The sequence below is a fragment of the Rutilus rutilus genome (genome assembly GCF_951802725.1).
Source record: "Rutilus rutilus genome assembly, chromosome: 1".
In the NCBI taxonomy this organism is placed as follows: Eukaryota; Metazoa; Chordata; class Actinopteri; order Cypriniformes; family Leuciscidae; genus Rutilus; species Rutilus rutilus.
Window position 1 is genome coordinate 59,664,997 of NC_140209.1, and position 15,658 is coordinate 59,680,654.

The following is a 15,658-nucleotide window of genomic DNA, read 5'->3' on the forward strand; positions in this document are numbered from 1 at the left end:
AAGGAAGCTTGATTTCAATTTTGAATTAAATTGAAAAAAGTAGCAAAAAATATATACAAAATAATAAAAATACAAATAAAGAGAAAAGTTTTTGGGTAGGTCTAACACTAGTATTCAGAAATACTACAGAAACTGAATAAGGTAATCAAATGTAAAATAACACTAGTCCTGAGTCCTAACTAAATTAAATACATAGGCTATTAATTCTGATTCCTTACAATTAAAGCAATCTTTTGTTGTTTTGACGACAACATTAATGACAGACACATATGGCTGCTGTCACTTTTAGAGCTAGTGCCCGGATCCTCCATTATACTGTCTGTCACACTGTCACGCGTGTTTTATTCTTATTTCAGACATAACCGACTGTTTACGAATATACTAACCATGACCGGAATTTTTACACAATTTTGCGTGTTTCCCCCGTTAAACCGATATAATCCGCGAAAAAGAACTTTTGTTACTCGCAAGCTGTTTGTGAGACGGCTTTACTGTTTGTGAGATGGCTTTACTGTATGCACGCAGAGTAAACATCTCTCAGAGAGCGCGCGAGAGTACTGAATAGTTCAAAATCGCAAATGTTTAAACTGATAAGACTTAAAAAGTGAAAATGATAAACTTTAGTTACGATGCAAGTGACAAAAGACAATTGCATCATGTCCTCCTGACTGCTAAACACGAGTGTGTTATCGACGATTGACTTGTGCAACCCATTTTGAGAGCGAGAGAGAGAAGACGCGTCACCGCTGAACACTCACGCGGTTGGTAAAATTGCGTCTTGGAGAAAGTTTTAAAATTATTGATTTGATTTTATAATCTGTGTGGAATCATTTAGGCTACTCATACAATGTACATGCTAAAGTGAATCAATGTTTGCGGGGGAATTTCCCGCACTATAAGCGGTAGACCTGCGGGAATTATTAAAATACTATTGAAGTAGCTCCTTTTTAGGTACTAAATCGTCATTGGAGGCTGACTTGCTGCTTTCGCGCTCAGACAGGTGTTGTTGTTGTGCGTGCTAGGGAACGTAATGCGCCATACGTCATTGCGTCGCTATTGGCGCTTTTCCACTGCTCGGTACGGTTCGACTCGGCACGGAACGGTTCGGCTCGCTTCACTTTTCAACTGCGTGGTACGACTCGACTCGGTACGGCACGGTTCGGTTTGTTTTAGCTCAGTTGCTTTTCCACTGCAGTTAGTACCGCTTCAAACTGGGTGGGACTGATAGTTATAGTTGCCGCCTCTACTGCCATGACATCATCGTAAACACGCACGTTTCAAACACACAACACAGGAACAATGGAGCCTATCGAGGGGATGGTGTTCTTGATTCTCGGCATGTGGATGTTTTTAACTGCAAGAAACAGTTTGCAAGAAACTTTTTAACTGCAAGAAACTACAGTGTTGTCTGTTGTCTACTGGCTATTTAAATCTAGCGGGTTTAGTGTATTGTGTTGCAAATACAATGACACTGGTAGTGACGATTCTGTCTGACCAATCAGTGATCTGCAGTGTTTTCACGTCACATTTTAGTATCGGTACGATATGCTTGGAACCTCAACAGAGGTGGTACCATTTAAAGCGAGCCGTACCGTACCATGCAGTGGAAATGCGCCAAAACGTGCCGTACCGAACCGAGCCGTACCGTTCCATGCAGTGGAAAAGCGCCATATATCAGTGATATCGTGATATGACACTTTTTTTATCACGCAAACATTTATACCGGTATTATCATGGACGGTATGATATGGCACACCCCTAATCTGGCTATATGTTTAGAGAGTGAAATTAGAAAAGCTCAAATTAATAAAGAAAGTATATTATCTGTATATTTTTTTTGATGTAGAGAAGGCGTACGATATGTTGTGGAAACAAGGACTAATGATTAAGATTTTTCAGATGGGAATAAGAGTGAGAATGTATAGTTGGATTAAAAACTTTTTAACAGATAGGTGGATCGCAATCAGAACAGGGAAAGAATTTAGTACAAAGTATTTAGTGGAAAATGGAACTCAAGGGAGTATAGTTAGTCAAGTTTTGTTTTCAGTTATGATGAATGAAGCGTTTAGTAAAGTTGATAGATCTATAAGTGTTGCATTATTTGTTATGTGGAAAAAGGGAAGAAATATAGAATATATAGTGAGGAAAATGCCAGAGGCAATAAGGAAAGTAGAGTGTTGGGGATTGGAATGGGGTTTTAGGTTTTCAGTGGCAAAGACCAAAGTAGTCTGTTTTTCACAAAGGAAAATTCAAGAACAGATTCAACTTAAACTTTATGAAAGAAATTTAGAGAGAGTGGACTGTTTTAAGTATCTCGGGATATGGTTTGACAAAAAACTTGCATGAAAACTAAATAATGAGAATGCTGTTGATAAGGTATAAGCAGGAAAGGATGATTTTGTAAGATAGGCTAAGTAAAGAAAAAAATTGATTTGAAATGAAGGAAATAGTACAATTGAATTCAGGGCATGTTGGGTATAGAGCAATATTTAGTTTTTTTGGAAAAAACTGGGCTTATTAGAAGGATATGAGTTTAATTGTTAGTAAAATTGTATTAATAATGATGTGAATGATAATGTATTAATAATAATTTTATTAGATATTTATGCATTTATTTATTTAATTAGTGAGTAAAGTAGGCTATTTTGATCCACACCCCATTTCAGAAGGTGGCGGAAATGCACATTAAAAAGTTGTTTGCCAACCGTCATTAAAAATTAGAAGAAGAAGAAGAAGAAGAAGAAGAAGAAGAAGAAGAAGAAGAAGAAGAAGAAGAAGAAGAAAGAAAAGCGATGTTAGATCTTGTGGGCTATCCAGCAGACAAGTGTCTTTAGATCTGTATTTTGTTTTTCCTTTGGTTCTGTTCCGTTAAATTTTTTCCTGGTTGGTATATTCGTTATTATTGTGACGTCTGTTGTGAGTGAGTAAATAAATAGATTTGATTGATTCCGCCATTTACTCGTTCTTGTTTATGTTTAGAGATGCACCGATTACAATTTTCTGGGCCGATTCCGATTTTTCATTAAGTTTGACCTGCCGATACCGATTTTAGCCGATTCCGATTTCATTTTTTCTAACCACTTTACAGCACACACAAATATTTATTCTGTAATAGAGCATTTTACAATTTGCATAGTACATCTTTTTTTGAACAGATAAACGCTATAAAATAGAACTATATAAATTACTCCAGGTGTGGGTAATTCACACACATCTGAAGTGCAGTGTTATGGAAGAACCATTTCCTTTTCACATTCAATATCCAATCATTTTTTTTATATATGTATTTAGCAAACTAAACGTCTGTATGAAAACAGGGAATGGCAATAAAATAATAAATAAAATTTCCCTTTAATTGAGCGTAAGCAGTGCAGCAAATAGACTCGGCGCCGAAACACGCGCTTCACTGCTCGCGACGCTCCTGCTTGACGCTCACGCGCTGCTCCTGCTGCCGTTGTGAATGCACTCATTGATTAACATGCACGCCGAAAAAAAATACGCGCTTGCGGTCTGAACGTACGTAATTCACGAGGTTTCCTACATGTGTGTTCCTAGTGCACGTGTGATGCTGATGTTGCTCGATGTAAATCATGCGGCGCCCGAGTGCATTTGACCGGCATAAAATCGCCATTTGTCAGACTGACCGGCCGGTCGCCGATCACGGCCGATCACGTGAAAATCGGCCAATTCCGGTCACCAGCCGATCAATCGGTGCATCTCTATTTATGTTACGTAGTCTCTCTTCTCTTAGAGCTGATGTTTTTATGAGAGGTCGTAACACTTGGCATCAGGCAGGAGCTTGTGGTTCATGATCTTCCATAAGGTGGAATTTTCTTCTAAATCGACTACGCCATCAAATACAATAACAACATTCTCAGAGTTTTCCTCAATATCTTGAAACACGTCCTTTCTGTCTTTTTCCATTGGTTTTAAATATACGTCAAAGAAAAAAGACTCCAAATTGCCAATGCTAGAACTGTGAGCCAAAGCACTTTCATCAATGTAAAACATGTAGTCCAGCTCTCGGTCATCTTTCTCTGCCCACAGACGCAACATTTCCTGGACAACTGTAGTCTTTCCTATTCCAGGTTTGCCTATGAGGAGGATGTTCTTATCTTGGCATCTCAGCAGATCCACAGGTGAAAGTGCTTGTTGCTCACTAGAAATGTAAGAGATCAGCTTTTTGGGCCGTAGCTTTTTGCATTTTTTGTTTTTCCATTTTATTTACAGAACTTTGACAAACGAAGCTGCTGCTTGAAATTTCAATCTTCTGTTTGCCAGTTAGCAAAAAGTGTGTGAATGGTTTTGGCAAGCACGTAAATATCAGCTCTCTTCTTCTTCTCTGTGACAAGCGAGTGTCAGAAGCTTAAAGCTGCGCAGCGCCACCTTGTGTACCGGGGTATTTTGTTTTTCAAGAAACGACCTATATGCATATATATATATATATATATATATATATATATATACACAGTGAGGAAAATAAGTATTTGAACACCCTGCTATTTTGCAAGTTCTCCCACTTAGAAATCATGGAGGGGTCTGAAATTGTCATCGTAGGTGCATGTCCACTGTGAGAGACATAATCTAAAAAAAAAAATCCAGAAATCACAATGTATGATTTTTTAACTATTTATTTCAATACAGCTGCAAATAAGTATTTGAACACCTGAGAAAATCAATGTTAATATTTGGTACAGTAGCCTTTGTTTGCAATTACAGAGGTCAAACGTTTCCTGTAGTTTTTCACCAGGTTTGCACATACTGCAGGAGGGATTTTGGCCCACTCCTCCACACAGATCTTCTCTAGATCAGTCAGGTTTCTGGGCTGTCGCTGAGAAACACGGAGTTTGAGCTCCCTCCAAAGATTCTCTATTGGGTTTAGGTCTGGAGACTGGCTAGGCCACGGCAGAACCTTGATATGCTTCTTACAGAGCCACTCCTTGGTTATCCTGGCTGTGTGCTTCGGGTCATTGTCATGTTGGAAGACCCAGCCTCGACCCATCTTCAATGCTCTAACTGAGGGAAGGAGGTTGTTCCCCAAAATCTCGCAATACATGGCCCCGGTCATCCTCTCCTTAATACAGTGCAGTCGCCCTGTCCCATGTGCAGAAAAACACCCCCAAAGCATGATGCTACCACCCCCATGCTTCACAGTAGGGATGGTGTTCTTGGGATGGTACTCATCATTCTTCTTCCTCCAAACATGTTTAGTGGAATTATGACCAAAAAGTTCTATTTTGGTCTCATCTGACCACATGACTTTCTCCCATGACTCCTCTGGATCATCCAAATGGTCATTGGCAAACTTAAGACGGGCCTTGACATGTGCTGGTTTAAGCAGGGGAACCTTCCGTGCCATGCATGATTTCAAACCATGACGTCTTAGTGTATTACCAACAGTAACCTTGGAAACGGTGGTCCCAGCTCTTTTCAGGTCAATGACCAGCTCCTCCTGTGTAATTCTGGGCTGATTTCTCACCTTTCTTAGGATCATTGAGACCCCACGAGGTGAGATCTTGCATGGAGTCCCAGTCCGAGGGAGATTGACAGTCATGTTTAGCTTCTTCCATTTTCTAATGATTGCTCCAACAGTGGACCTTTTTTCACCAAGCTGCTTGGCAATTTCCCCGTAGCCCTTTCCAGCCTTGTGGAGGGGTACAATTTTGTCTCTAGTGTCTTTGGACAGCTCTTTGGTCTTGGGCATGTTAGTAGTTGGATTCTTACTGATTGTATGGGGTGGACAGGTGTCTTTATGCAGCTAACGACCTCAAACAGGTGCATCTAATTTAGGATAATAAATGGAGTGGAGGTGAACATTTTAAAGGCAGACTAACAGGTCTTTGAGGGTCAGAATTCTAGCTGATAGACAGGTGTTCAAATACTTATTTGCAGCTGTATCATACAAATAAATAGTTAAAAAATCATATATTGTGATTTCTGGATTTTTTTTTTTTTAGATTATGTCTCTCACAGTGGACATGCACCTACGATGACAATTTCAGACCCCTCCATGATTTCCAAGTGGGAGAACTTGCAAAATAGCAGGGTGTTCAAATACTTATTTTCCTCACTGTATATACCTGTATGCTGCACAGTACAAGACAAAACATGACATGAAAGCATGCGGCCGATGTAAACACGAACTGCGTGCTACACAAAACACAACACACGTAGACAAAAGAGTGTACGGTTCAAGCAAATTCGAAACCACACGCTCACACAACAATACAGAGAACATGAGAACGAGCGAAAGCTCATCCTGTGCGCTCATAACAGAACACAAACCAAACGAAACCAAACTAGCCCCACGTGCCGGGATCCAAACACCACGCCCCGCACATGCAGAGCCCTGAAACTCCGGTTTTGTCTTGTCTGTCACAAAACCAAGAAATAGACTAGACAGAAGTGACAGAACCCTGACACTACCCCTCCTCTAAAGGGACACCACCTGGCGCCACCAAAAAAAACACCAAAAAACAAGACAGGAACATGACAACTCACAGACGGAGGGAGGGAGGGAGGGAGGGAGGGAGGGAAGCCAGGTCAGGGCTATCATGACAGTCCAGGAAGTCTTTAGCAGAGACCAGGGAGGGACGGGAGGGTTGAGCCAGGGAGGCTCAGGCAGGGCTAGAGTCCTGACAGAAGGCCAGGGCGGTGCCGGAAGGACAGACCAAGCGGGCTTCGGCGGATCTGGAACCCTGGCTGAGGGCCAGGGTGGTGCAGGGAGTTTAGGTGGAGCAGGAAGGGCAAGACACTCGGGCGGCTCTTGGATGGCATCCTTGGCCATTTCTGTGAGAGTGGATGGCTCAGGGACGACAGCGGGCTGCACAGGAACAGCCTCCAGGAGCTTGAGTGGAACAGACACGACTCGCAGCATGGAAAGAGCCACCAAGGCAAGGAGCTTGGGAACGGCCTCTGGGCCGACAGCAGGCTTTGGGACGGCCTCCAGGCCTTGTGGGGCACTCATAAGTTCACACAAAACATGACAACATGAAAGCACACAGCCAGTGTAAAACACAACCTGTGTGTTACACAATACAAGACAAAACATGGCATTAAAGCATGCGGCCGATGTAAACACGAGCCGCGTGCTACGAACGAGCGAAAGCTCATCCTGTGCGCTCATAACAGAACATACATCTGCCATGTTGTCATTCATGTTTTCACCGGCAACTTCTTTTTGTGATACGATGTGATTCAGATTAACGCATAAGGAAGAAATATTGATATGCGATGTTGAAGAGAAGACTATGCACGCTAACCATTACTATAGTAAACATGGTAATTACGATTGCTTGAAGAAATCGGACAAATCATATAGGCTATCACAATCGTGTATTTATTTTATCTGTCAGTACGTCTTGTCTATTTATATCGGACAGTCTGATCCACATTTAGCTCTGCATATGTCATAAAAATAAAAAAATTAAAAAAAAACTGTGGTAAAACTAGGGCTGGACGATATGGCCAAAATTTATATCACAATATACTTCTTAATTTCGGTCGATCTGATACAATTCCGATATCGATATGAACAAAAGAAAATCCTCAGGAAAAACTGCCAAGAACGCCCACAATAAATGTCCTGTACCAACAAACTTCTGAAACATTTATTTGCCAAGTCTCTGAAACCTCCTCCTATAAAACTATATCATATTTTAGAAATAAAAATGGTACAAATAAATGATTGTTAATATTTTATTTGTATTTAGCCTTCATACAAACAAGAAATGTGAAATCACTGTCAAATAATAATAAGACTCAACTTATTAATATTAATATTTTTAACTTTAAGCTAACATATAGGTTGATTATATTATTCTTATAGATTGAAAAAAGTGCTTCAGCCAGGATAATTGTTTTAAGTGCTCAGAGTTGCTTAAAAAAAACAACAACAAAAACGGACATTTTGAGTGTTGATGACACCCTGAATTCATTCCGACTGATGAATCTGAATAGCCGCGTTTCCACTGTCGGGCCAGTGCGAGCCAGGCCTTTAAAAGGGCCGTGCCGGGCTAATAGCCTCAACAAATTGAAGTTTTATCAGCTAACTAATTTAAATCTAATTAAAATTATTAAAACCTAAGCATCGATGTTTTACTACAGGTTTACAATAAAAAGTGATACATTAATCACAATTAATTCATTTATGTCAAAATTGCACATTAGTCACACAGAAATAAATTAGGCTACCGCTGGGTCTATTTCACAAAAGAAAGAGGACACTTATTTCGAGTTGTAAGTGTCGAGGCTGTTTCTGTTTATTTGGAAGTTACAGGACATATTTAGTGTTTCTTCTCGTGCAGTGTATCCCATAAACTACATACACGGAGAGTTATGTCTCCGAACTGAATGTTTATTAATACAGAACAGATCAGCTACTGCTGCTAACGCACTCAAACATGTCAACTTCACCGTTTAACTACAACCCCGTAACCCTCGGTGGCCCTCTAGTGGAGTCAATATGTACTTACATCATAAATGCATTAAACTACACCTCAGGCTACATAACATTTAGAAAGAATGATAATTTCTACAAATATGCCACCAAAAAATACGACCTGATGTGCTTTAGCACTCTCTCGACTCCCAGTAGGCTACAGATATTTTCAGTCAGAGAAACAGAGGAAGCTCCCGAAAAAAAAGTTGCTTTATTTTATGATAAATATATAACAATTATAGCCCGGTATAAAGAGACAAGACGTAGGCTACTGACAGATAAAATAAAAACATGATTGTGACAGCCATTATGATTTGTCTGATTTCTTCAAGCGTTCATATTTACTATGGAGAGCCGGGTCAGTTGAAACACTTTTTAGGTAAATGTCTTTTTATAAGATAATGTTACAGATAGATTTTTTTATTTATTTTGTGATCAACAACTCACATATGTGTTTTCTTAGTATCATGTGTTATTCGGTACAAATATAGAATGATTTAAGTAAAATTTGACTTTGAACGGTAGTTGTGCTTTGTTTGCAACACAGGGGTGGGACGGATGAAACATAACAGTTTAAACAGCAACTATTCATCTAATGCTTATTTTTGTGAACAATGCCTGACAAGTAACTTATGTACATATTATTGTTACAAACATATTTTGTAATTTATTTTAATTTAAAGGTTAATTTTAACCATTTTTGTTCTGTCGCCCAATGAATAGGCGAAAAGTCTATGCGCATTTTGTAATCTTTCTAATTGGCTATTTTGACGAAAAGAGACAAATCCGTTTACAATTAATTCTTACATTTCTTCCTTGAGTCATATTGAGTGTTTGCTAGTTGAATAGCCTGTTAAAATGAAGAAAACGAGGTCAACCAGGAGACGATAAATGAAATTGATTGAAGATTGGACAATTGATGATTATTAAAGAGATAACATGTGTTGCGTAATTGAAAATGAATTTGCATTAAAAGAAACAAGTCTAGGAACAGTATGAACAGACAGCGCCTCCTGTCATTTAAACCTCTTTTGCCCTTAACCCTCTGGGCTTCTTCGTAAAACAGTCACACTTAGCTTCCTCCCGCCCGAAAACGGGCGAAGCCTTAAAATTTTACTTTACTTTTTCCCAGGATAACCAATCAAATATATTTTTGTTCTATAATGTTTTCTGATTATTATTTAGAATTTTTTGAATTTTTTATGATACTTTGCATTAATTATATAATTTTTATGAGCTATTTTTTCCATTAGAATTAATATATATATATATTTATTTTATTTTATTTTTCAATAAATGCAACATTTCACATCAAAATAGAGTGCAGGCCTAAAAAAAAAAAAAATTAAAGTGAGAAGAGCGCCATCTAGTGGCTTCAAAATGTATTAATTTGTGTCATGTCCTATAACCGCCTATAGGCGGCCTATTGCTTTTTTATTTATTTATTTGATTTATTCCCATTCGGAAAAAAAAAAAAATTATTACTAAGCAACCACTGAATGGAACAACACAAATTATATATCATTTTAAAGCTCAGCTTTTTAATGCATCTAATTACATTTATTAACTCCTAACGAGTGCTGAGTAATCCCTCTAAAACCGAGTGTACCGCCAGCAGGCGCCACCTAGCTGCGAAAATATTCTTTACCATATTTTTCAAAAATCTTGCCTTGATTAACACAAAGTTGATGTCATTTGAAAGCTTAGAGTCTGAACTTTACAGTGAATGTATCCACTTTGAAAAACTCTTAAGTATTGCTGAGTTATTTGCTGATAAATAGAATTTCTTTTTTTTTCATAATCTATAAAATAATGTACTGCAATGTGTCAAAAACATCATACAGCTCATGAAACATTCTCAGATAATTGAAAATGGCACTTCATTTTTTACAGCATATTATTACAATTAAAATGAGCCCAAAATTAACATAATTTATTGCTTTTATGACAAGATATTCTTCATGGAGAAAAAATTGCCCATGAGTGGGTGTCAAAGACTGTACAAAAAGGCTGTCTCTTTTCCAAATGCTGTAACTTTTGATTCCTTTATCCAAAAATTATAATTTTTTTATCCAGATGCAGCTAACATGTAGGGGGACTTCACTAAAAAAGAATTTTCCTCCTACCTTATTTCCTTCCTGAGTTATTCCATGACAAATAAGAAATATATGCAAAATCATAATAAAAATTACATATATATATATATTGTCTTTTATCCGCTGTTTCTTGGCAGGACAATGTCCAAATGTAATGTATATTTATATTTTCAAAAAATTTAAAAAGAGTTCTTTCAAACGATACCTACCTTTTGACTCTCCTTGCTATAGTTTTGGAGTTATTATGATTATATCATTTTTATATAGTTTGGGGCAAAATTTGCTGTTTCAGTCTTACCAGTTCATTTCTCTGTGTGTGTGTGTGTGTGTGTGTGTTTGTGTGTGTGGGTGTGTGTGTGTGGGGGGGGAGGGTGTCTTATTTGCACTCTTGATGTTTTAGAGTGTCACCCCTTCATTGCTGAACACTTTTTTTCAGCACAGTGGCTGATCTGTAGCTTGTACCACCAAAAGTTTCTCTGAGTTTTCCTATTTTTTCGTATTTCCCATTCATTTCCTATGTCGCCCGTTTTCGGGCGGGAGGAAGCTAAGTGTGACTTTTTTTTTTACAACCCTTTAACATATCAGAATCATCTCCTTGATTTTTTTGTGTGTTCATATAGGTAATAAAACAAAAGTCACCAAGTTTCACCCCCATCCGATGAAGCAAAAAAATTAAACAATTCGAAACGTTCAAGTTTTCGCCCGTTTTCGGGCGAAGAAGCCCAGAGGGTTAAACTAAAAAACTCTGATATTGCACACTTAAGGGTGTGTTGCAGTACTAATACACCTGCCGTATTATCATTACAATGGCACATGAAACAATAAATCCAACTTTTCAGTCAAAAAAAAGTACCGCACAAAAGAATTCACTTACCGCACTCAAAACTCCAAAACGGCACAACGTAACGAAGAAATGTTTTCGCGGGTATGGTAGGCATTGCGTGCAACGAAATTTGACGTACGTGTCACGTGAGTCGTTTTGGTAACACTTTACTTGAAGGGGTGTGCATAAGACTGACATGACACCGTCATAATCATGACATGACACATGTCATGAATATGAAGGAGGTTTTATGCATGTTTATGACAAATGTCATTAAGTGTCATTCGCTCAATTATGACATTTTTAATGCAAATATGACATTGTGTGAGATGTCTTTGTTATGGCAACTTGACTTTACTAAGACAACACAACCTGTCATAAATATGGCATAAACATGACATAGCAGATTAATTATCAAACTTAAGAAACCAGTTAGCTTTATGGGTTAACATTTCATTAAACTGTCATGTGGTTGGTTTTGACATTGGCTGTCATGAAGCCATTATAACATTTTAATGACAAATTAAATTTGTACCACTGTAGTTGAGGTCAAGAAAAACATTCATGACACAGTTATAATGGGCTCATGACAGCCAATGTCAAAACCAACCACCTGACAGTTTAATGAAATGTTAACCCATAAAGCTAAGTGGTTTCTTAAGTTTGATAGTTAATCTGCTATGTCATGTTTATGACATATTTATGACAATTTATGTTGTCTTGGTAATGTCAAGTTGTCATGACAAAGACACTAACAGCTTATGATGTATTGGTAATGTCAAGTTGTCATAACACAAACATCTCAAACAATGTCATATTTGCATTAAAAATGTCATAATTGAGTGAATGACACTTAATGACAGTTGTCATAAACATGCATAAGACCTCCTTCATATATGACATCTGCCATGTCATGATTATGAAGGTGTCATGTCAGTCTTATGCACACCCCTTCAAGTAAAGTGTTACCGTGGTTTTCAAGGAAATCTCAGTGTTTCAATCATCCCTGCTCTCCCCTATAATAAAATATCGGAAATGTGTTTAAAAATCATATCACCATTATTGAAAAAAATTATATCGCGATATTAATATTGAATTATTGTCCAGCCCAAGGTAAAACATCAACATTTTAAATCTTTACGTAAACAACAAAAATCCCAACAAACAGCCGTTTTTATCATGTTCGTTTTGCGATCTCGCTAGTTTCCAGTGATTTCTTGACGAGTGAAATGACCCGTCAAGAAATCAACTCATGATGCACACATGGGTATGGTAAAGCACAGGGAAAGAGCCAGAGACGTCTTGTTCTGGCCAGGGATGGCAAAGCAAATTGAAGATGTTGCCAGTAAATGTGACATCTGCAAAAAGCACAGAAACAGCAATTCCAGAGAGCCGCTTGTCACATCCTATCCCAGAAAGAGCTCGGTCAAAGGTCTGAATGGATATTTCACTTCAGAGATGCTGATTATCTCCTCTGTGTGGACTACTTTTCCAAGTAGCCTGAAATTGCTAAGTTAAATTAGGCTATATGACAAGTAAGCAAATCATTACGGTTCTCAAATCAACGTTTGCCAGACATGAAGTTCCAGATGCGCTCTTTCAGATAATGATAGAGAGATTGTGAGTGCTGAAATGCGTGTGTTCACAGCCAGCTGGGAGTTCATTCATACTACCTCAATGTGTGTCCTTCACCTCAAACTGAAGCTGTGGAAGACTTACCTGTTGTTTCACCAGATTTAGAGCTGAATTCAGAGCAGGAACACAACGTGGACAATAATGCCAGTGCAAGCTGTTCAGTATACTTCAAGTGTGTTAATGATTAGTTAACTTGAAGTGTGCTATTTTGAAACAACTAATTTTGTACTAAGTATATTTTAGTTGTAATTAAATTGTAGTAAAGCATAACTTTAAGTGTATTTAGTGTACTTTTGTGTCCTAAACTGGAACAACTTCAAGTATACTTAGTGCGTATACTTAAGTATTCAAGTATACTTAATAATAATAATAATTATTATTATTACATTTTAGGCTACATATTTTGAAGACGGTTTTGTCCAAAACTTACAAAAAAATGAACAAAGCAATTCGTCAAATATCAGTCATAATACAGGTTAGAAAATAATAATAAAGTGCTAACATTATATCACAAATAAACAAAAGATTTTGATGCACATCATTCATATTAAATCGAGAATCACTTTAAGCATGCAGACGTATGTCAATTTGATGTATTCCACTTAATATTCAATAAAACAATATACAATAAGATTCGTTAACAACGTGTTCTTCTAAAATGAGAGTGAGCCACAAATCTGTGAATACAGTTACAAACCCGTGGGAACGGATTGCGAAAGCGTGGGCACGGTTTATGAATTTGTGGGTACAGATTGCAAAAACTGAAGGCACGGTTTACAAATCTGAGAGCGCGGATTAGAAACTCGTGGGTACGGTTTATTAAACCGAGGGAACAGTTTGAGAATTCGTGAGTACGGTTTATAAACTGAGCGGACGGATTGCCAAACCGTCGCACGGATTGTTTGTTTTTTTTCTCCCACAGGTGACTTCCCGGGCTCCGTAGATTGGGTCAATATCACTATAAAGTGCCTTTGGTGTCCTCATCAGAATCGCTCAGTCATCATGAACATAAAGCAAAATAATGAAATTCTGAGGTTGTATTATAAATGGCCAAACACTTACACACATACAAGAACAATGATACGTCTCTTGAAATGTGTTTTTCTGATTTTATACCATTTTCTTTGATTGGATGTATGCGATTTTGGCATGTCCCGCACGCTGCTCAGCTAACTTCAGTGAGTGTAAAAAGTGGTTACTTTTTTAATGTACTTCTTGTCCTCAGCAAGCTATTTAATAAAACAAGTCATTTTGATTATTTATATTTTATGGTCATAATAATATTAAGCAGTTTGCATGTGTCCCTGAAATTGCTGTCCACCCTGTCATTATGGGGTAAACACCCCTTTAAGAAACCAACTGATGTACTCCGTGACATCCCCTCCCCCATTTGGTCTTTCTTCAGTGGATGTTAAAACATCTGCAACACACACAGTAAGTATCTACACTTATATTTCACTTATATAGGTTAGTATTGTTTTAAAGTTTGACTAAATATCTTTGTTGTTAGATTTTATTTAGAATAGAATGTGCAACTATCGCATATTTTATTGGGCAATACATATTTAAGCAGTAACTTCATTATTATCAAAATACTTTTAACATTAACTAAAATGTTTTGTTGGGAAAGGGACACATTATCTTTCCACAGATCTACATTTTATAATCACTATGCAATGAAAATGTATTTATTCTACTATGAATTTGTCCATGACAGGGTGGACATATTTTATGGTTTGCTCGTATATTGTCAGCTTGCAGTTAATTTATAAAAAGAGCTTGACCAATATGCATTTCTAACAGCCTAATGTCTCCTTAATACAACACATATGAAGTTAAATGGAAAATCTCAGATTTTTTTGTGGAAATTGTGAAGTCTCAAAGGCACTTTATGGTGATTTTGACCCGATTACCAATACACTTAAGAGTTTGTAAGTGTTTTTTTATCAGACTATTATGCAATCGAGTTATGAAATAGATCTGATTAAATTAGATTCCAGCGACACATGGTCCATTTAAAATATCAAACGAAACAATGTTAACAATTTGGACTGGATATAAATTACCTGCCATTCACCAACAGTAACTTCCGAGTTCCAGAACTGTCCAGGAAACTCCACCAGAGTCTCTGCAGCGCTTGTTCTTCTTCTTGCTTGTTTATGGCGGTTGGCATTAAACTTATTGCTGCTTTACCGCCATCTGCCAGTTAGGAGTGTGGGTCAAGAAGATGGCATCCGCCATTACTATATTATATTATATTCAAATATTAGGCACACAAATATTGAGTTGTGTTGAACTGACTCTTGAATTTCCAAAAATATATGTGGTCTTTTAGATTTTGTATTGGAAATTGGATTTATTCACAAATGTGTTGCATTTGTGCCTAAAATGTATGGTAGCAATATTCAATTTGAAATGTAATATGCTAAATGACAATGCAATGTGTAAAATGGGAATACATTTCTGTATTTCAATTTACATTTTCCATTACATTTGTGCAACGTTTGGTGCAAAATGAAAATGAAAATTGAATTATATAATTTACATTTTCCATTTCATACACTAGTTTTAATATGTAAATTGAATACATATGTTAACGGTTTATAAGTTGCAAAATGAAAATTAAAATGTATTGCAGAAATTATTAGATATGTTTAACATGTT

The 15,658-nt window shown here is 37.4% G+C and overlaps 1 protein-coding gene across 2 annotated transcripts in view; it reads right to left on the minus strand.

Moving 5' to 3' along the window:
• LOC311294657 (uncharacterized protein) overlaps positions 1 to 15,138 on the minus strand; it is a 94,781-nt gene extending 79,643 nt beyond the window's left edge. For both annotated transcript variants that reach the window (XM_084415648.1, XM_084415649.1), the window contains exon 1: positions 15,061 to 15,138. The gene's annotated coding sequence lies outside the window, so the exon portion shown is untranslated. The remainder of the gene's footprint in view (positions 1 to 15,060) is intronic.
• Positions 15,139 to 15,658: the final 520 nt, after the last annotated feature.